Source organism: Elephas maximus, chromosome 19 (genome assembly GCF_024166365.1).
Source record: "Elephas maximus indicus isolate mEleMax1 chromosome 19, mEleMax1 primary haplotype, whole genome shotgun sequence".
Taxonomy (NCBI): domain Eukaryota; kingdom Metazoa; phylum Chordata; class Mammalia; order Proboscidea; family Elephantidae; genus Elephas; species Elephas maximus.
This window is the reverse complement of record NC_064837.1, coordinates 72,558,996-72,581,146: the sequence shown is the minus strand read 5'-3', so window position 1 is coordinate 72,581,146 and position 22,151 is coordinate 72,558,996. Positions and strand designations below refer to the sequence as shown.

Below are 22,151 nucleotides of genomic sequence, written 5' to 3'. Positions count from 1 at the left end.
TCACCCCACAGGCAGCCCAGCCTTCCACGAGCAGCAGGAAGAGGCACCGCAGAGCTGGGTCCACCAATGCGAGACCAACAGAGAGATACTGCTTCCAGAAGGAAAACGTGGCTCTGCCAACAGGTAACCTCAGCCACCCAGCCGCAGGGAGGATGGCCCTCCTCACATGAGGGGCTGGACCCTGAGCAATGCTCAGATCTGTGAGAGGCTGCCACACAGGCAGAGCCGGCACTGCGCCCAGGAGCTGGTCTGGCCACCAGGACAGCAATACCACGTGTCCTCACACAGCAGCCCAACTGCTCAGAGCTCAGCTGAGACATGGAGAGGCCACGGCCCCCCAGCCACCGTGCAGGTAAGTAAAGAGATGGCTCTCCTCTGTGTGGAGATGCTGGAGAACCAGCCACGGTTCCCAGGACAATGACTCCACAGAACACCGTCCCCACCCCGTGGCCGGGAAACCGTCATTTGGGTGAGTCTACATTGGTCAGAGGGGAACCCATGAGTGGGGCTCCGTCATGGAGAGCCAAGGAGGCCATCTGCCCATTGCGCTCTGGCAGGTAGCCGACACGGACACGGTACACGCCACTCTACAATCTGTGCTCGGGTTCCACCTGTTACTGGGTTAGCACGTGCAGTGAATCCACTGTGACAGTCGGGCACACAGAGGGCCACATGCTCCATGTGAGCACAGGAACGAGTCCACTGTGACAGTCAGACACGCGGAGGGCCACGTGCTCCACGCGAGCACAGGAATGAGTCCACTGTGACAGTCAGGCACACAGAGGGCCAAGTGCTTCACGTGAGCACAGGAACAAGTCCACCACGACAGTCAGACACGCGGAGGGCCAAATGCTCCACATGAGCACAGGAATGAGTCCACCATGACAGTCAGACATGCGGAGGGTCACGTGCTCCACATGAGCACAGGAATGAGTCCACTGTGGCAGTCAGGCACACAGAGGGCCACGTGCTTCATGTGAGCACAGGAGTAAGTCCACCGTGACAGACACATGGAGGGCCACGTGCTCCACATGAGCACAGAAATGAGTCCACTGTGACAGTCGGGCATGCAGAGGGCCACGTGCTCCACATGAGCACAGGAATGAGTTCACTGTGACACGTGGGCACACGAAGGGCCACAGGTCCCACGTGAGCACAGGAATGGGTCCACCGTGATAGGTGGGCACACAGAGGACCATATGCTCCACGTGAGAGCAGGAATGAGTCCACCGTGACAGGTGAGCACACAGAGGACCACATACTCCCCGTGAGCGCAGGAATGAGTCCACTGTGATAGGCGGGCACACGGAGGGCCACAGGTTCCACGTGAGCACAGGAATGAGTCCACCGTGACAGGTGGGCACACAGAGGACCATATGCTCCACGTGAGTGCAGGAATGAGTCCACCGTGACAGGTGGGCACACAGAGGACCATATGCTCCACATGAGCGCAGGAATGAGTCCACCGTGACAGGTGGGCACACAGAGGACTACATGCTCCACGTGAGCGCAGGAATGAGTCCACTGTGACAGGTGGGCACACAGAGGTCCATGTGCTTGATGTGAGCATGGGAATGAGTTCACTGTGTCTGGGAATGCGGCGGGCCACACACTCGACGTAAGCACAGGAATGAGTCCACTGTGACAGCTGGGCACACAGAGGGCCATATACTCAACATGAGCATGGGAATCAATCTGCTGTGACAGTCTGGAAATAGAGAGGGCCACGTGTTCCAGGTGCTCAGACAGTGGTGCTGTGGAGAAACACCCTGTTGACACAGGGGTTTGTGTTCCATGGATGCACCTGCTTCTCAATAAGTGAGACACCTTCCAAGGAACCTTGAAGAGCAGTTGACTCTAAAGTCACAAAGCTACTCCCGTTCCCTCCTGCCTGAGAGGACCGGAGGCCACAAACACAAAGAGCAGACAGCAGTGGCGTGGCAGGGTTGTCCTGCGATGAAAACCAAGGACAGGCTTACTGAGGCTTCTCAGCACCAGGCATGTGCAGAAGCTGTCCTGAGGGGTTTCTCAGGTTGAATCCTGAAGACGCTGTGGCTGGCGACTCCGTCATCACCACACCTGGTCAGACGTGCCCCCTGCCATCTGCAGGCACCGGGTCAGCCATGACGCTGGGCCTCTCCTGCATGCCTGCCCTTCACCATCCACTTTGGGGGGCAGTAAGTACCTCCTGTTCTTTCTAAATCTGCTCTCAAACCTGAGACTATCCACGTTCACAAGGCTGAGAGCTTTTGCTGGGAGACCACCTTTAGACAAGTGGCAGCAGCCATCTAAGCCCGAGCTGCAGGGGGGTTCTGGGGCCAAAGCCCTCCCTCTTGACCACTGATCCCGCAGAGGGGCCCCCAGGGTTCCCCCAGGAGCCTTCCCCAGAACCCACCCAAGACCCCCTAGTACCACCCTCAGGACTCCCCCAGGGCTCCCTCAGGACTCCCCAGGAGCCTTCCCCAGAACCCTCTCAGGACCCCCTAGTCCCCACTTACAGCTGCCCCACAGCATCTGGCAAGCCTTGTACACAGGTGCAAAGGTCTTTGGCATGAATTCTCTCCATTCTCTCTCCAAGAACACACACCTCTGCGACTCTTCTTTCAGCCATTCCTCTTGGAGACACTCCCTAACACTGAGCCAGAGTGGCATCTTCCGCACCCCTCTTTGTAACTGAAGGGCAGCAGACACCACTCACCTCCTCTAACCTATACTAGCATCTACAGTGCTTCAGCTTCTCCAGGTTTTATGTAACAACCTAAGAGTACCTGAGCCTCCCTCCCTGGATCACCTGCCACCCTCAGCCAGATGAGCCGAGCCCACGCTCTGTACCCACGCAGAAAAGACCCTTCGCAGCTCAGGTGAGCCACATTCATTGGCCTCTGAGAGGACAGAGGCTGTTTTACATCCAGATAACTCCTGACCCCACCTCAGGACAGCAGAGGAGACTCAACACGTCCATCCCCAGACCTCTAAGGATGCGCCCACTACAGCCTGCCCACCTGCTGAGTGAGGGGCCCCATTAGGGGCACCTGGGATTTTTCAAGGCACCCAGATGGTTAGGGTCTTCCACCACAGCTGTGAGCCCACCCACTGCTGCACAGCATGTCCACAGCAGTCAGGCTAACTCCCTGCTGGAGAACTGCTGCTGAGCAGAGTTGGCTGGCGATCCACCTACCACATTAAACCAGAAACAGCACTAACGTCCCATGACCTGCTTAGAAATAATCCTCGAGTTGAAAATACAACCTTCTACCCATGTACTCCCTTGATTTTCTCCACACTGAAGCCTATACGTTCAAACACTCCTCATAACCCTTATCTTAGCCTCATAACATCAGCGTTTCTCCAAACTGCACAGGCGTATGAGGCCCCTTCCCCGGGGCTCCGTCCCCTAGCGGACAGCAAGGGGGTCTCCAGGAGGAAGGACCTCTGCCAGGACCTCCCACACGGCCACCAAAGAGCTGCTTCCTGGTCCACGCCCCTCCCGACAGGCTCCGGGTGCTGCAAGCAGAGGTGACGCAACCCGCTTTATATAAAGACGGACAGACCTACCAGGATGGATATATAAAGACGGATAGACCTACCAGGATGGATATATAAAGACGGACAGACCTACCAGGATGGATATATAAAGACGGACAGACCTACCAGGATGGAAACAAGTACACTCTCGCCACACGACGAAAGAAAGAGACTCGGCCTTCAAAAAAGGTCACCCTTTTAATCATCTTAAACATTCTCCACTAAAATCACTCCTTCCTAAAACAAACTGTAACACTGTCAATGTTAACAGAAACAGCTGGCAGGCCTTCGCTGGCTCTGAGAGTGGTATCCAGGCATGCGGAACAAGGGTGACACTCAGCAGGGCATGAGCATCAGGACCCCCACGCCCTCAGAAAGAAACTTACCAACTCTGTGTGAGTTCACGAAGCTGCAGCACCTTCACAACTTGTTCCCAGTAAACTTGGGTGGCGACCACCTGCCCTCCCACGTCTCTACAGGGGGAACCATGAGGCGGGGGCCCAGGAGGGCAGCTGGGAAACCAACTCAGCAGCGGCCACATGGCCTACAGAGACGGAGACTCGTTCGGCGGCCTTCTAGGCACGCTGTGCCGACCGAGGACCCCTCAGACTGGGGACTGCTGGCAGAGTTCCCCAGCTCAGGGATTGCTCCCGGGTGCTGGCAGGTTCTGGGCGGGGTCCTGCCACCAGCTGGGCGGGGTCTGTGGCGCTCCCTGCACCTTCCTGAGGAGTTTTCATGAACGCTCCCCAACACTCGCAGCAACAACTCTTTACCAGCCAACACAGGCATCAGCGTGGCTGCCAGGGCACCCACACCCAGGGCCATGTCTCAGATTCAGGGTTCATCACGCCCCACCCCCAGGCCGCGTCTCAGGGTTCATCACACTCCACTCTCCTAGAGCCACATCTCTGATACTGGGTTCAATGTGCCCTACCCCTCAGGGCCATGTCTTCAATTGCAGTTTATCACCCCCACTCCCCGAGGGGTTCATTGTGCTCTGCTCCCCAGGGCCATGTCCTCAATTGGGGTTCATCACCCCCACTCCCCAAGGGCCATGTCTCAGGGTTCATTGTGCCCTGCCTTCTAGGGCCATGTCTTCAATTGGGGTTCATCATCACCACTCCCCAAGGGCCATGTCTCAGGGTCATTGTGTCCTGCTCTCCCTACACACAGACATCGACGTAGCTCCCAGGGCGCCTGTCCCCAGGGCCACATCTTCAATTTGGGGCTCATCATACCCTGTACCCCAGGGCCACATCTCTGATTCAGAGTTCATCACGCCTCACCCCGAGGGCCATGTCTTCGATTTGGGGTTCATCACGCCCACTCTCCCTACGGCCTTGCTGCACGTGTGGGGAAGCAGACACTGCTCAGCGATGGCATTCCCTGCACTTGTCAGGCCCTGGGTGCTCTCCACTTGGTATGCTAGGCAGAGGAACTTCCAGCATCACGGTAACAACAAAGCCCAGCCCCAGCACAGAGCTGGAGCAGGGCTGGGCAGGCAGCCCCTGACCCTGCGTGTCCCTATAGATGCAACTGACGAGTGCACCAAGCCCTTCTGCTGACTCGGCTACTCAGGCAGCATGTCCATCATGAGTGGCTGTCACCCTGTCATACTGGCAACAGGCCGGCCAGCAGCGCCTGGAGCAACGCCACCAACCACTGCACTGGCCCCAGACAGCCACCGCCTCCTGAACTTCACCAGCTCCAAGGGCAGTGGATGTCTGCTGCACAAAGGCTGACATGCAGCTCCTAGGAGTGTGCCCTCCCCTGGTGTCACTAACACCCCAGGGGGCAAGATTCTGAACCCCCACATGGTGTCAGGTCCATGTCCCTGCAGCCTACGTGCCATGCACAGGCCCCCCAGAGCACTGAGAGGAGGACCTGGGGCTCACAGCACCGCATGGTGGGCATCATCCCAAACAAGGTAACGGAGACAGGAATGCGACTCCCACGAGGAGTGTGGGCTGAACCCCACAAAAGACATCCCCAGTGCACGCGGGTTCCACAGGCGACTCCCACGAGGAGTGTGGGCTGAACCCCACAAAAGACATCCCCAGTGCACGTGGGTTCCACAGGCATGGGGCACACGGAACCACCACAGTGGTCCACATCACTCCACCAAGTTACCCCAGCTCTGCTGTCAGACTGGGCTGCGAGCTTCAGTGAGGCCCCCGAGTTCATATTTTGTGCTAAAATGATTTCTCACTGACAGTCTAAGGAACAGCTCTTTGTGAACTGAACACCTTGAAATCCCAAGGAATCAATGTCTCGTGATCCCTGCATGGTCCTCGTTTTATGAGACACACAGTGGCCACTACCCCCTCAATGTTGTCAGCCAGCAGCACCACGGGGACAAGGCCGGCCAGCAACATCCCTCTGCTGTCGCCAAGGCCACAAAGAGAAAGGAAAGCAGCCAGCCCGGCCACTCCCGCCTCACCCCCACCAACACAGCCCCAGGCACACACACGACGCCCACAGCTAATGACAGAGTGGCCTAAGTGGAACAACTTGAAAGAAGCAAAAACAAGCATTCAGAGAATTAAAAGCCTAAACAGGAAGTCAGGGACCAGTTCTACCACTGACTCAGGGCGCGGCTCTCCAGCCACTGTGCCCAGGCTGCTGTGGCCCTGAGACAGTGGCCATGTGGGGCTCTAAAGCTCAGCACAGTCACCCAAAAGCCACAGGCCCCTCAAGAACTCCTCTCACTCCAGACCCTGCCTCGGGATGTCATTATTAACTGGCCCTGACAAGCCTACGGTAAGTGATCTCCGCAGTAGGGTCACTGCTATGACAGGTGGGTCTAGCCTGAGCGTCCAGGCCCCACTCTGCCCCACGTGCAAGGAATGACCTCAACCCACCCTTACCTACTGCACAGAAGGGCGAGTCCAATCTACCCACTCCCTTCGAGTCCCAGCATTCCAGAACTCACCCTGCCTCCCACTGGATTTCCACAACAGTGTAGCCATTGCAAATCCACTGGCTCCACCAGCACGTCGGAACTCAGGCCCCACGGTTCTGTGAAACTCGAGGCCCACCATCTGACTCACACTGCCCCAGCCCAGGGCATGTCTAGCCCGAGTGACAGCGTGTGCACCGCCAAGCTGTTGTGGTCAGCGGACCACCCCTCTCAGGACATACGCGTGGCTCCCTAAAAGCCGCGGATCAGTATGTGAACACGCAGGCAGACAGACTCACAGCCAAACACCCTCCAAGGGCATTTGCTTAACACAATGAAAATGATCATAGGGCGCTGGCGCCCACACCCCTGGGGCAGCAGCACCATGTGGGGAGGCGAGGCAAAGCCCAGCGCCACCTTAACCCCATGCCCTCAGGGCCCTGGTCCCAGATGCCAAGAAGAACTGGTTCACAGCACACCTCAGAAGGCTATAGGTTCCGCACCCCACGCAGCTCCGATCCATGTTCACTACCTGGACCCACAGGTCCATCTGTGAGGCAGAGTCAGAGGAGGGCCGGCCACAGCACAGACGCCCACAGAGCCACCACAGGCCAGACAACTGCTCCCCCACAACTACTGTCTGCAGGGCCAAGAGAAGGGCGGTGCTCATGATAGAACTTTCTGACACCAGGGTGCCCTCATGGCTGAGTTCATCTTTAATCCAGAGTGTCCGGAAGCATGGACACAGTGCAGAGAAGAGGGGTCCATTCTACCCCAGGCACATGCAAAGAGCCCACAGTCCCACTTCTTCCCAGTGCCACGCCCACTGTGAGGCAGCTCAGTGGCATCATCAGGGAAGCTGGGACACAGGGCTTTCACAAGTAAGCCTGAAATTCAAGTGCTGGGGATTCCCCAGCTGCTTTGCCGTGTGCTCCCCAGTCAAAGGAGCCTGAGTTTTACCTTAAATGCTGAATAGGGGTTGCAGCTAGCAGGAACACAGACGTCAACAAAACCAGGAAGGTGTAGAAACACATTTAATAGGTAAAGAGCTTTTGTTCCTAGGAGTTATTCCAGGTAGCAAGATTTTTCATTAAACCAGTCCCAAGTCATCAAAAAATCTCTAAAATAATAGAATAAACTACGTGCAAGGCATTACTTTCTGAGCACATGCAATACACTCTTCTACTGATCTAAACACAACTGTATCACTGAATGTTCAGAAATGTCACAGACTTGACTCTGACCCAATATATGAATTTCAACTTTCAGAAATAAAGATAAAACCAAGTAGAGAGACTATATCGTTTACAGGTCCCCTCTAGGTACATGTCAAGTTCTAGAAGCCACACCACTTTGACATATGTACAGCTGAAAACTCTTTCATACAGAGTCTCGTTCCAATTAAGTACCAGATGTCGAAAAGCAAAAAAATTACAGAAAACTTTTAAAACACCATGTATAGTATGTGTATAAATGTACATATACATGCTCACATCACATGCCAAAAAAAATTGTACACATTAAAAGGATACTGAAATCTATACATTAAAAACAATATAAGAAGTGTTTTTTCTTAAAAAAAAGCATACACCTTTCCCTGCCCTACCTGACAATTCAGTCCTGAAGCCACCTGCAAGGTCAGCAGGTGCAGGCAGGGACATGGGGACCACAGTGGCCCATGCGGGGTGTCAGAGCCCAGGCAGGCAAGGAGGGCCCATGAGCAGGGCCCCACGAGGGCAACGGCGTGACTCAGGTGTCAGATGCAAAGCATGGAGGTGTCCACACCCGGGCGTGGGGGTGGGGGTGCTAAAAAACCAACGCAACAAACAGAACCCTGATTTAAACCTGCAAAAAGCTTGGATGCTACAGCTCAGATAATATTTTCAAATGTTAGATATTTCAATAAAACTCTACATGAAATATTTAAAGGAATAAAAAATAAGACAGTATCAGAAATGACCAGGTAAAGTTAGATAATGTCTCAGTATACATAATAATATACCTAATACACTGTATCTAAGCCCCATGCATATAATAAAAACTCACTGCTGCCAAATCAATTCCGACTCATAGCGACACTACAGGGCAGAGTAAAACAGCCCCATAGAGTTTCCAGGGAGCGCCTAGTGGATCTGAACTGCTGGCTTTTTGGTTAGCAGCCATAGCACTTAACCACTTCACCACCAGGGTTTCCTATAATATAATACATAAATGTAATTACTGAAACTTAGACTACAGTATCTGCTTTGGCAGAGGATGAAACCAGCAGATGACTGAATCTGGTAAATCGGAAGAAAGAGCTGATGAAATTACTGATTATGCAGTCCCAAGAGAAAAGATGGAAAATATGAAAAGAAGAAACACAGCAGACAAAACGAGGCTAGCAAAGCCCTAATCCAAGTCCCAGAAGGAGAAAATACTCACAAAGCCAGGAGAATTCCGAAGAATTAATGGCTGAGTATTCTCCACAATGAAAAAAATATATAAAGATGCAGGCCCAGAAACCACAACTACATAAAGTAAGATAAATGAAAAGAAATCCACACCAAAACACATCACGCTGACACTGCAAAACACCAAAAATAAAAAGAAATCCCTAAAAGTAGCCATAGATAAAAGGCAGGTCATCTATAGGAACAACAATTAGACTGATGGCCAACTTAGCAAGAGCAACAACGTAAGCCAGAAAGAAAGAGGAATCAATGCTGCAAGAAAATTACTTTCAATCTAGAATGGTGTACCAATTAAACTATCTTTCAAGAATAAACAGCTACAAAGAAATTTTCAGACAAACTATAACGAGAAAGTTTGCTACTAACACCGCTTTATCAAAGGAACTTCTAACTATCCCAAAGGGGAAAGCTGAGATACAAAAACAGGTAAGCAAAAGAAATCTTGTGTATGTTTAGGGAAGTCAAAACAAACACCATCTTTAAAAAGATAACGTTCCCTGGTGGCACAAGGGTTAAGAGCTTGGCTGCTAACCAAAATTTCAGAGGTTTGAATCCACCAGCCACTGTTTAGAAACCCTCTACGGCAGTTCTACATGGCAACAACAACAATATTAAACAAAAAGATTGTACTAAAAACACAACAATAATAAGACCGTATTTTTACACAAATAACACACGTGTTTTGTTTTGTTGTTTTTTTGCCAACTGCACCCTCCCACCCCCACCCCCGTGAGGTATTTTGGTAAGTACACTATTTTTTTTTTTTTTTTTTTTACATGTTGCTGTAAAAAAGAAATAGCATAGCATGCTTATGAAAATACCTTGGGGGACGGTGAAGTTGGCAAAAAACATAATACACACATCATTTGCGTAAAAATACGGTATGTCAGGTGGAGGGCGAGCACATGCTATGGATTATAAAGGTGGGTTAGGAAGCTAACTTTTGACATTAAGTTGATAAAAGTCTGAAGATTACCATTAAAGAAGAGAAACTGAGTATATAATTTCTAAATCAATAAAAGGGGAAAATATGAAATTGAAGTGAAAACTTTAATTTTTTTAAAAAGCCAAGAAAGGTGATTCTTTTAAAGCACAGGAAGTGCCCTATAAATAGAAAGCACAAAGAAGGACACTAGACTCAAATCCAAATCTGTCTGTATTTACATTAAATGTAAATAGACTAAATGCACCAGTTAAAGAACAGTGAATTTTAAATTGACATACGTCTAAAACACAAAAAGATACACTGAGGAAATACTAATGAAAAGAAAGCTGGGGCAGCTACATTAACGTTAGACAAAAACAGACTTCATCCATAATAACCCTTTTTGTCTTAAAGACGCACTTTATATTGCCATCACCATCACTACTAACACTTGTTTTACCATACGCCAAACACTGTTCTAAACTCTTCATATGTGTTAGGTCCTTTGATCTTAAAAGCAACCCTAAGTTCTACTCCTGGGTATATACCGAGAGAAATGAAAACCTACATCCACAGGGAACAGGGAAACATGTATGCAAATATTCACAGCAGCGTTACTCATAATAACCAAAAAGCAGAAACAACCCAAATGCCCATCAACAGACAAAGGGATAAACAAAATGTGGTGAGTGTATATATATACATACAACGGAATATTATTCAGCCACAGAGGGAAATGAAGTGCTCGTAGCTACAACACGGATGAGCCTGGAAAACCTTATGCTAAGCGAAAGAAGCTGGTCACAAAGGAGCACATACTACATGGTTCCATACATATAAAACAACCAGAAGAACCTGTATACGCAGAGAGTAGCTCGGTGGCTGCCAGGAGTGTAAGGATGGGGGACTGGGGGTGATGGCTAAGGGCTGTGAAGCTTCTTTTTGGAATGATGAAAATTTCTAAAATGGACTGTAGCGATGAGTGTAGTCACAACTCTGTGCCTACACTAAAAGCCGGTGAATTACACGCTTACACGGGTTGACTGTACGGCGTGAAAAGGATACTGAAGTACACATTAGTTGCCTTCCTACTTCTAATTGAGTCAATTCTGATAAATCATATTTCTCTAGAAATTTGTCTATTTTGTCTGAACTATCAAACGCATTAGCAAAAGATATTCTTAACATGTCATTTTCAAATCTCCGAGCTGCCTGCCTCATGGCCCTTAAATGTTTAACACTGTTATGTTTGGTCTCCTTTCTGTCAGGAAGTGTTCCCAGAGGCTTTCTATTTTGTTAGCCTTTCTGAAGACTCAACTTTTGGGTCTGTCTGTCCCCTTTTGGGTCTTTGTATTCGATCTCTTTAATTTCTAACGTTACATGGGCGTCTTCTTTCTGCTCCTTACATTGTCGTCTGAGCCCTTTACCTCCGTTACAAGCTTTGAGAGCAGGGGTCGCACACTTTTCTGTAAAGAGCCAGAGAGTAAATATTTCTGGCTTTGTAGCCACATGCAGTGTCTTTCACAAAGTCTTCTTTGTTTTTTTGCAATGCTTTAAAGATGTAAAACCATTCCTGGTCTGCAGGTGGTGTACAAGAAAAAATCAGTGCCAGATTGGGCCCACAGACCTCATCTTGACAACTCTGTCTAAGGCTCTACCCTGCTAGCTATATTCCAAAAGTTTGAATACGTAATATTTTGTTTTCTATTTTATATTTTTATTTTAAGGTTTCCATGGGGATTTCTCCTTCAACTCATATGTTACTTAGAAATCCATGTTTTCAAACTAAAAATCTGTATCTTATGTTTATCTTTCTGTAGCCAATTTTTAATTTTATTGCTTCATAGTCAGAAATTTCTTGAGCTTGTTTTATGGCCTACTGAACGTTCAGAACTTGCAAACGTTCCTTGTGTGTCTAAGAACGTGCTCCTGCAATTGCTGGCTGCACAGCTCTGTAAATCTTGAAGTCTAGCTTGCTACTTCTGTTATTCAAACCATACATATGTATGTGGTCAGTCTAGTTATGCTAGGATGGAAAAGTATCTCTATCACTTTGGCTTCTTCTTGATCTTCCATGAGTGAGAGAGGTGTTTTGAAATCTCAGGAGAAAAAGCTATCTGTCTAGGTATCTCTAGTCCTATCAATTTTTGCTTTGCAGAGCCTTACCCAATCCCATAGATACCGTACTAGGGTCACCACGCAACATAGGGGAGCTGATGTGACCACAGCAGCCATGTTAGATGTCTATGCCCAGCAGCTCCCTCTGCCTCTTTGGCCAACCTCGTGTTGGCAGGAACTGAGCACAGAGGAGAGTGAGCAAGAACAAGTTGGAGCCCATGAAGATGCACTGCCACCCTCAGAGGACCTGGCTGAGCCCACAACTGCCCTGCCGCCCAGCCTCTGGCCCTGATAGTGTAGGCAAGGCACAGAGGAGCTGCCCACAGACCCACCAGGAGGTACAGCAGGAGATGGAGAAGCTGTGGGCCCAGCTGCCGCCCCATACCAACAGAGTAGTCAACAGGTCACCACAAATGGCACAAGCTACCAAGGACCCAACCCCAGCTCCGGCCCCAGCCGCAGCACCTACCCCAGCCTCAGCCCCTGCCCCAGCTCCTGCCCCTGCCCCAGCCCCTGCTCCAGCCCCAGCCCCAGTACCTACCCCAGCCCCAGCCCCTGCCCTAGCTCCTGCCCCTGTCCCTGCCCCAGCCTTGCTCCAGCCCCAACCCCTGACCCAGCCCAGCTCCAGCACTAGCCCCAGCCCCTGTCCCAGCCCCAGCCCCACCCCTAAGAGCATACTGGCTGCTGCTTGACTTCCACCTCCCACATCTTGCCCGCTGCCCCCAGACTTGCCCCTAGACCCACCCCCGGACCCACCAGGGAAGGGGATTCTGTCCAGGAGTTCAGTTTCGCTAAGCTGTCACCAGCGAATCCGCTGTGGCCCTGTCCTGGGAAGCAACCCTGAGCCAGCACAGTGCAAAGACTGATGAGAGATCGCTGAGGAGCCTGCAGAACAGCCACAGGAGAGCCACCATGCTTCTCTCCTCCAAACCCACAGTCCCTCTGGAGTCAGGTTATCGTGAGGACTCATAAATGTGTCTAAGTGCTTAGAACAATGCCTTGTAGACAGCTAAGTGCTCCGTAACAATTAATTCTCGTATTAATGGTTGCTACTCCCATTAATTGCTGGCACACACAACTACAGACTACTGGCTCCATGCAGTCCTATCAACCACGAGATGGACTATAACCATCCGTGAGGGGCCTGGGCCTGCTGGGATCCCCTTACACCTCCAGGACCACTGAAAGGGGCTCTGGTGAAAAAGGGGATAAGATATATTGCCCACCAGCCCAGTCCTCGGACAAGGAAGCGTGTCTCTCCCAAGGGCTCTGGAAGAAGGGGGAAAGGTTCCCATGGGGAATCAAGGTCCATGCACAGGTGTGGGGTCCAGTCTGCATCACCGCTGGAGGTGAGAAATGAGCGGGAAGCCCAGGGCAGTGGCACCCTGGGAGCCCCAGAAAACCAGCACAAAACCACTCATAGGACGCCTCCACAGGGCATGTGGTGTGTGGTAAAGCTCACCACTACTGAAAATGAGCTCACTAAGTACAAATACTAAACAACACGAGAAAGGTACACACATGGATAGAGTCTGCAAATGCAGCAGACAGATTCCAAGCCCAAGAACCTGATGTGATTAGAATATCCCAAAAGACAGACATGAAAAAGTACACCTGGAACAGATATAAAAAGAAGGAATGGAAACATTAACATCTTTAAAAAAAACCAAGACAAGCGTCTAGTGATTAAAAAAAATAAGATATTCACTGCAATGGAATTAAAATTCATTGAATTCTTCACACAGCCAGAGAAACCCATGGCTTCAGGAAAAGGCTCAGGAAATTACCCCGAATGCAGCAGAGAAAAAAACACAAAATGTGGAAAAGCAGCTAAGAGTCACAGTAGGCAGAACTAGGAGGAACTCAGATACATCTAGGGAAGTTCCAGAGATCACCACCACCCGTATCTGTCTTGTGTCTGTTCACTTTTTTAATTTTGCTACATCTTTCACTGGTGTTATCTGTAGCATGAGAAAAAAGAAGAGGAAAAAATAAATCTGTGTCAGAATTTTAACAACTGTTTCTTGACTCTAAATAATTTGCATGTATGGCTGTGAACCCAATCAGAGATCTACATGTAAAAGTGCATTTTCAATAACAAGTTCAACAAAATGGGGTAAAGAGCCACAGGACTGGAAATTATGCAGCCTGAGTCCGAAGAGACAGAGAATTCTGAAAAACAAGGACTTTTATTGTTCGGGTGGAGAGAGGAGAAGAGGGGATGAGAACTGTGGGAACCCTGAAAACTTGGCCCAAGCTCACCAGCCGGAATCGCGTTTTGAATTTCCCAATAAAAAACACAACACCCCTATAGCTCATGGTTTCAAGTTTCATTTTAGACCCAAAAGTCACAGAGCCAATCGCGCTGGGAGAGGGTGAGTGCAGATAAGAAAGCCTCTCAAAACTGGTTCTGAAGCCCTGCTTGAAGGGCCAGAACAAAGGGACCTTTCAGCTCAATCTGACTTCCTCTCAGCGTGCATGCGCAGCCCGGCGGGGGGGGGGGAACCCCATTCCCTTACATTCCTGGGGAGAGGCGTGGGGGAGGATCCCTGGGAACAGTAGCAGCACAAAAGCTGCCCACGGGCCATACACGCCCAGAAACTTGCTGGCGGCCACCCTGCAGAGCCTCCCAGACACCCGCTGCCCCAGGCCCAGGCTAGGTACTGCCATTCCCGCCAGCCAGACACATGGGGTGGTTCTCCTCAGAAACTGGCACTGCCATCCTGCAAAACAAACAAATTTGCTCTGGCTTCCTAAAAATTCAAATACAGGTGCACATCCATTAACGTCCAAGTTACGTTCTACGAAACAGGACATTGTGTGTACACCATGTTATGATATAGAGGCAGTCCCCATACAATCCGTAGTTAAATCCCATGAAGCCTAATATATTAAAACCTTATGGGTGCCCACTGGACAAAAGCCGAGAGCGGAATTCACTGGATACAGGAGACCCGCCTGACAAGTGGAATGGCTGAGCTGGGCAGGGGCCGTGGCGGCAGCTGCATCAGGACTTTGTCCAGGTCTGGGTGCAGGGTAGGGGGAGGCACACGGCAGGCATGGAGAAGTGGCCACAGGGACAGAGTGTGTGGGTGCCAGGAGTGCAGCTGGTGGTGACAGCCCTATTGATGATGTATAGTGCCACTGCCCGGAGCCGGGAGCCCACCAGCACCCCAGGCCCAGCTCGCACTGCCAGCAGCCGCGGCAGGAGCTTTGGAGCAGCAGCAGGCACTACAAATTTAGGAAATGGCATTCTGTATCTCAGCCTTCATGTTTCAAGCAAAGCCCTCCATTAGCTCATCAATGCGAAATAAGTTTCCAACAACAAAACTCCCCCTTTTCCTCAGACACGCTGGCCCTGCCTCCCCAGGACGCCACACTGAAATCCTTCACTCCCTGTGATTAGAACACCTGCAAGATAGAAGCCACAGTGCTCAGGCTTGGAAGGAGGTAGACACCAAGCTCCCATGCACAAACTGGCGGGTACCCCAGGCTACCAAGGAAGGACAGGTACCTGCAGGGGGGTAGGGGGGCCCATGGGGGGAAAGGACCCGGGATACTCAGGAGCGGAACGGGGTGTGGGCGCCTATCGGGGGTCCAGAGGTTAGGGGGTACTTGCAAAAGATGGGGAAGGGGGCGGCCAGAGGTGTCTGCAGAGGGACAGGAGGCTGGAGGCACCTGAGAGGAGGGCAGGGGTCAGCGGTGCCCGAGGAGGGCAGGGGAGCGGGGGCACCTGCAGGAGGGAGCAGGGGGCCAGGGGTACCCATGGAAGGGGATAAGGAGGGGGCCGGGGGTGCCCACAAAGGGGCAGGGGGAGGAAGCGCCTTTGGCGGGGGGCGGGGGCACTTGGGGCCAGGGGTGCTGGAGGTCACCACTCAAGAAGACAAGGGCTCCAGGCCAAGGCTGGCAGCTCTGAGCAGTGAGCAACAGGGTATGGAGCCCTACATCACCCAAAACACTTGCTAGAGCACCCCAAAAAGTCTGGGAGGGTCTGGGCCCACCCAGGACATGGCCTCCCTTGTCTACAGCCAAGACCTCAGTGGGAGTTAAGCAGGCGGTGAAGGCTGGTGGCAGGGCTCAGCCCAGGAGGAGGCACCCCAAGGGAACTGGGACTCTCCGGAAAGGACAAGGACCAGGAGGAAGGAAAAGTGGGAACAACAGAGTCCAGGGGAAATGGGCACTGAGGTGCTGAGCAGGGGAAGGAGGAGGCAGCCACCCTGGCCATCTCAACCAGACCTCTGGTAACCTGAGAGGACAGCACCAAGTGCCCTGGGCCTTCCCTCAAGAAGGAATCCCACCAGGATGCCCTACAGGTCAGGAAAATCTGGGAACACACTTTCAACGGGAAGAGGACAGAAGGTGTGAGTCTACGGATGGGAGGAAGAGGCCTCGGAGGGGCACCCAGTGCAAGGGAGAGGGGGGAAGGGTGCAAGGGTCGCCCAGGGCCCTGTGGGCTGCTGCTGGGGGGCAGTGGGGTACTCTAGGCTGTGGGTCCTAAGGCCCAGGCTGCGTCCTTTGAGTGCACACTCTGATAGCACTGCGGGCACAGGGGCAGAACAGCAACGGGGCTTGCCTGAATTAAGTAGAGGAGCAAAGCAAGGGGGCTGGGCCGCGCCCTCTGCAGCACTTTGCCCCCCACTATGGCCAGTGCAGCGTGTGGGGGCAGGGTGGCACCTGCCATGGAGCTCTGATACCCAACCCCATAGAGCCCATCACCCCAACACCCAGGTGCTCAGAGGCCCCACACTGCCAGAGCCCCACTGTCAGCCCCTGCCAAGGCTGGGCACATGGGTCCAGCAGTGGGTCCCCCCCACTGCCATCAGCATCTGGCAAGGAGGCCTCATTCTACCCATGAAACACATCTGGAATCTGCTCTAGTGCCACAGGCTGTGTGACCTTAGCCATATTACTTACCCTCTCTGTGTTTTCTGGTCCTCTGTCAAACGGCCCATACCAACGCCTACTTCAAAGAGTTGTAATAATTAAATGAACAGGCACGTGTAACGCACTCAGCTCAGTGCCTCAAATGATAAACATTCAATAAATGCCCCCACGGCCACCAACCACTATCTCCAAAGATGTATTACCTTTGTGGTTAAAACCCAAGTCACAGACTTCTGGGTCATGTGGGGGACTGAATCCCACCAAAACTCACAGAAAGGGGATTTCTTTTCTTTTTAAACATAAGCTCTAGGGGCAGAGCATAAGCTCAGGCCAGAGTCACAGACATGTGGGGGATGAGGCTCAAGGGCACGAGGCTTGTCCCAAGCGAGAGGCCCTGCTGACTCTGGAAGTGGAGTTGGAGGACAAGCCTCAAAAGAGGAGCACTGTTGAAAGCTACCAAAGAACGAGTCCCCAAAGCCCCTCTTTCACTGTCCCTGCGGTCAACGGCCCCGCCCCTCTGCAGCAGGTCAGTCCTGGAGGATGAGGTAGGAGGGCAGGGTTCACACCAAAGATAGAGAAACAGAGGCTATGCAGGCAGTACACTCCCCCCCCTCCCAAAACACAATCATTAAAATCCTCAGAGACATCAAAGACGCTATCGAAACCACTAAAGAATAAGGTACCAAGAACAAGGCACTCGGGAAACAAATCTTAGGCACCCAGAGTAATAATACCAGAAATGAAATGCTGAACAGATGGAACGGAAGATAAAGTTTAGGAAACTAGGAATGTTGAGGGTAAAGAGAAGCACCTACAAGTGGAAAAAACTGCATATAAAGAATCAGAACTCAACGGGTATAACAACAGACACATGGACCAATGGAACAGAATTCAGAATCCAGACATAAACCCATCCACATATGAGCAGCTGATATTTGACAAAGGCCCAAAGTCAGTTCAATGGGGAAAAGACAGTCTCTTTAACAAATGGTGCTGGCTTAACTGAACATCCACCTGCAAAAAAATAAAACAAGACCTATATCTCACACCATGCACAAAAACTAACTTAAAATGGATCAAAGACCTAAATATAAAATCTAAAATGCTAAAGATCATGGAAGAAAAAATAGGGACAATGCTAAGAATCCCAGTACATGGAATAAAGAGGATACAAAACATTACTAACAATATGCAAACACCAGAAGAGAAATGAAATAACTGGGAGCTCCTAAAAATCAAACACCTATGCTCATACAAAGACTTCACCAAAAGAGTAAAAAGGTTACCTACAGACTGGGAAAAAGTTTTTAGCTATGACATTTCCAATCAGCATCTGATCTCTAAAATCTACATGATACTGCAAAAACTCAACTACAAAAAGACAAACAACCCAATTAAAAAATGAGCAAAGGATATGAACAGGCACTTCACTAAAGAAGACACTCAGGTAGCTAACAGATACATGAGGAAATGCTCAAGATCATCATCCATTAGAGAAATGCAGATCAAAACTACAATGAGATTCCATCTCACTCCAACGAGGCTGGCATTAATCCAAAAAACCCAAAATAATAAATGTTGGAGAGGTTGTGGAGAGACTGGAACACTTATACACTGCTGGTGGGAACGTAAAATGGTACAACCTCTTTGGAAATCGATATGGCATTTCCTTAAAAAGCTAGAAATAGAACTACCATACGATCCAGCAATCCCACTTCTTGGAATATATCCTAGAGAAATAAGAGCCTTTACGTGAACAGACATATGCACACCCATGTTCATTGCAGCATTGTTTACAATAGCAAAAAGATAGAAGCAACTAAGGTGCCCGTCAACGGACAAATGGATAAATAAATTATGGTATATTCACACAACAGAATACTACACATCGATAAAGAACAACGATGAATCCGTGAAAAATTTCATAACATGGAGGAATCTGGAAGGCATTATGCTGAGTGAAATTAGTCAGCTGCAAAAGGACAAATATTGTATGAGACCACTATTATAAGAACTTGAGAAATAGTTTAAACAGAGAAGAAAATATTCTTTGATGGTTATGAGAGGGGGAGGGAGGGTAGGAGAGAGGTATTCACTAATTAGATAGTAGATAAGAACGACTTTAGGTGAAGGGAAAGACAACACACAATATAGGAGAGGTCAGCACAACTGGACTAAACCAAAAGCAAAGAAGTTTCCTGAATAAACTGAATGCTTCGAAGGCCAGCGTAGAAGGCGCGGGGGTTTGGGGACCATGGTTTCAGGGGACATCTAGGAAAACTGGCATAATAAAAGCTATTAAGAAAGCATCCTGCATCCCGCTTTGGAGAATGGCGTCTGGGGTCTTAAACGCTAGCAAGCAGTCACCTAAGATACATCAACTGGTCTCAACCCACCTGGAGCAAAGGAAAATGAAGAACACCAAAGACACAAGGTAATTATGAGCCCAAGACACAGAAAGGGCCACATAAACCAGAGGCTACATCAGCCTGAGACCAGAAGAACTAGGAAGTGCCCAGCTACAACCGATGACTGCCCTGACAGGGAACACAACAGAAAACCCCTGAGTGAGCAGGAGAGCAGTGGGATACAGACATGGAATTCTCGTAAAATAAAACAGACTTAATGGTCTGACTGAAACTAGAAGGATCCCAGAGGTCATGGTCCCCAGACCTTCTGTTTAGCCCAAGACAGGAACCATTCCCAAAGCCAACTCTTCAGACAGGGATTGGACTGGATTACAAGATAGAAAATGATACTGGTGAGGAGTGAGCTTCCTGGATCAAGTAGACACATGAGACTATGTGTCTGGAGGGGAGATGAGAAGGCAGAGGGAGTCAGAAGCTGGCTGAATGGACACGAAAATATAGGGTGGAGAGGACTGCGCTGGTTCATTAGTGGGAGAGCAACTAGGAGTATATAGGAAGGTGTATATAAATTTTTGTATGAGAGACTGACTTGATTTGTAAACTTTCACTTAAAGCACATTAAAAATTAAAAAAAAAAAAAAAAGAATCAGGACTCAGCATTCATATAAAACTCTAGAACAGGTCAACTCATCTTCAGTCTGAGGTGGGAAAAGTCAGGAAGGGGCCTAAGAGAATGTTCTGGGTCAGCACATGTCCTAGGTCATGGGGTTTCGATCAAGCAGGGGACTGCAATTGTCAGACTCGTTACATGGTACTCTTAAGATCTGAGCCTTTGTTGAATGTAAATTTTACCTTCAATGTAAAAAAATAACTGTCAACAAAAATTGAACTCCAGTTAATAACATTCCTGCTGAAGTGTCTGGGGGTAAAGGGTAGTGATATCTGCAACTTCCTTGGAAATGCAACAAAGCAGATAAGAAAGACTGACGGCTAAAGTGAACGAAACAGGAATAGCAACACAGTCCATACAGCAAACACAGGAAAATACTAACTGTAGAACCCAGGTGGTCGGTGTATGAGCATGCATTCACTGTATAATTCTTACAACTTTTCTGTGTGTTTGAAATTTTTCATATTAAAATGTTGGGAGGAAAGAATCGGGAGTCAGAATGGCCACCAATCTTTTCAACAGCAGGCTGGAAGCTAGATGCAAGCATCGAACTTCTGAAGGTAAAAGATTTCTGGACTAGAAATCTATACTCAGCCAAACTATTTACCATCAGGTAGATGGGGTAGAATAAAGGCATTTTCAATCATTTAGACTTGTGTCTCTGGCACTCTCAGGAACCTACGAAAGGGATGTGTTCCATATCACATTAAAGGGGTAGCCTGAGAGAGAAGACGACACAGATCCAGGAAGCAGGGCTCCCAATATAGTTAAGAGATAGAAACACTCCCCAAGACAATGGGGAAGGCGAGTGTGGGGGTAGAAGGAACACAGAGCTAACTTTCACTTTCCATAAAGGGAAGTCAACAGAGAACACCTGAAGTGGGGGTGGGGCAGCGGGAATCAGAACTAGAAGAGATTGGTATTATTTGCAGTCAAGGAGGTACATACCAAAAACTCAGCTACAAAAAGATAACAGCGCTGGCTTCTTAGCAGAGGGAATGGAAATGGGGGGAAGGGGCACCTGACCCTCTCCCCATTGAGGGGTGAAATCCAAGTAAGCTTCCATTTTGGTCTCTCAGAGTTCTGAGCAACCTCTAAGGCCGACTACCCTCCTGGAGAGACCTCTGAAGTGAGACTAAATGACGATGGGCCAGCTGCACCCACCAAGGCATGAGGCCTATGAGTACAGCCATGCCCGACCCTCCAGACCAGCACAACTGCCAGCTTAGCACCACGGAGTGGCCTGTCAACACTCATGGAATGGAAGAATCGCCCGGCTGAGCCCTGCCCAAATTCCTGACCCACAACATCATCAGATAGAACAGTCGTTGTTTTAAACCTTTTGCGGCAGTTTTTAACATGGCAGCAAGGGGCTGCTGTGTTTGTAACAAGGCTTACAGAACTAGCTTTGACTAAATCTTAAAGGATGTATAACTTTGACAAAACTAAAATTTTTTAAAAGAATTAGGTCTAAAGGAAAAGGCAAGTGAAACCATAAGCCTCATATGAGAAAACAAACCACTTTGGCCCGGCAGGCCTGTCCCCGAGCCACAGTGCCAGGGCCACTGTTAGGCAGCTCTGACACGCAGACAGAGGCTCACACAAGCTCATATCCTCTCCCCTCCCTGTCCCCAAACCCACACCACAGTCCAACCCCACGAAAAACAAGGTGAGCGTCACAGAGCAAAAGGGCAAGCAGTTTGGAGCGGGGCGGCAGGGCGGCGGGGGGCGGGGCTTGAACTAGCAGGTTCAAAAATTAAGTGTCTCAGTCATTTTTAAAAAGTGGGGGGAGACAGTGTGAGGTCGGGAAGAACCAATTTCCCACGGCTGCTGCCGCACGGCCGCGGGCTGGTGGCTGTTCAGGGCATGCTTTGGCAGGTTCCTGCACGTAGCTGGGAAGAGTTCCATCCACCTGGCTCTCGCAGCAGTGGTGGGCAAGGGTGGACAGCGTAAGAGGGAGAAGGCCCCGCAGTGGCTTCCTGCTGGAAAGCCAGCAGTCCTGGCTGCTCTGGGGCACACACGGGGAATAATCAGCCTAGGAATTTACCTGCAGCTACATACACATGCCCCAATGTCTAGAGCTTCGTACAGATGTCTTTATTACACCCTCAAATACCAACCCGAGCACAACCTACACAGTGTGAATTCATGTTCTGCATGAACACACCTAGCCCCCTGGAGCCTCCACGCTGTGGACAGCACTGAGACGGTAGCCAGGAGCCGAGCACTTTGCTCCCGGCGTGGAGAGCAGGCTGAGGTAATGCTGAGCTGGAGCAGCACCCTGGTGCAAACACACGAACCCTAGCTG

General features: G+C 50.1%; 1 protein-coding gene across 2 annotated transcripts in view; it reads right to left on the bottom strand.

Annotated features, from left to right (window-relative positions):
- Positions 1 to 22,151, bottom strand: part of TBCD (tubulin folding cofactor D) — a 176,107-nt gene that overhangs the window by 86,595 nt on the left and 67,361 nt on the right. The gene's annotated exons all lie outside the window — the stretch shown is intronic.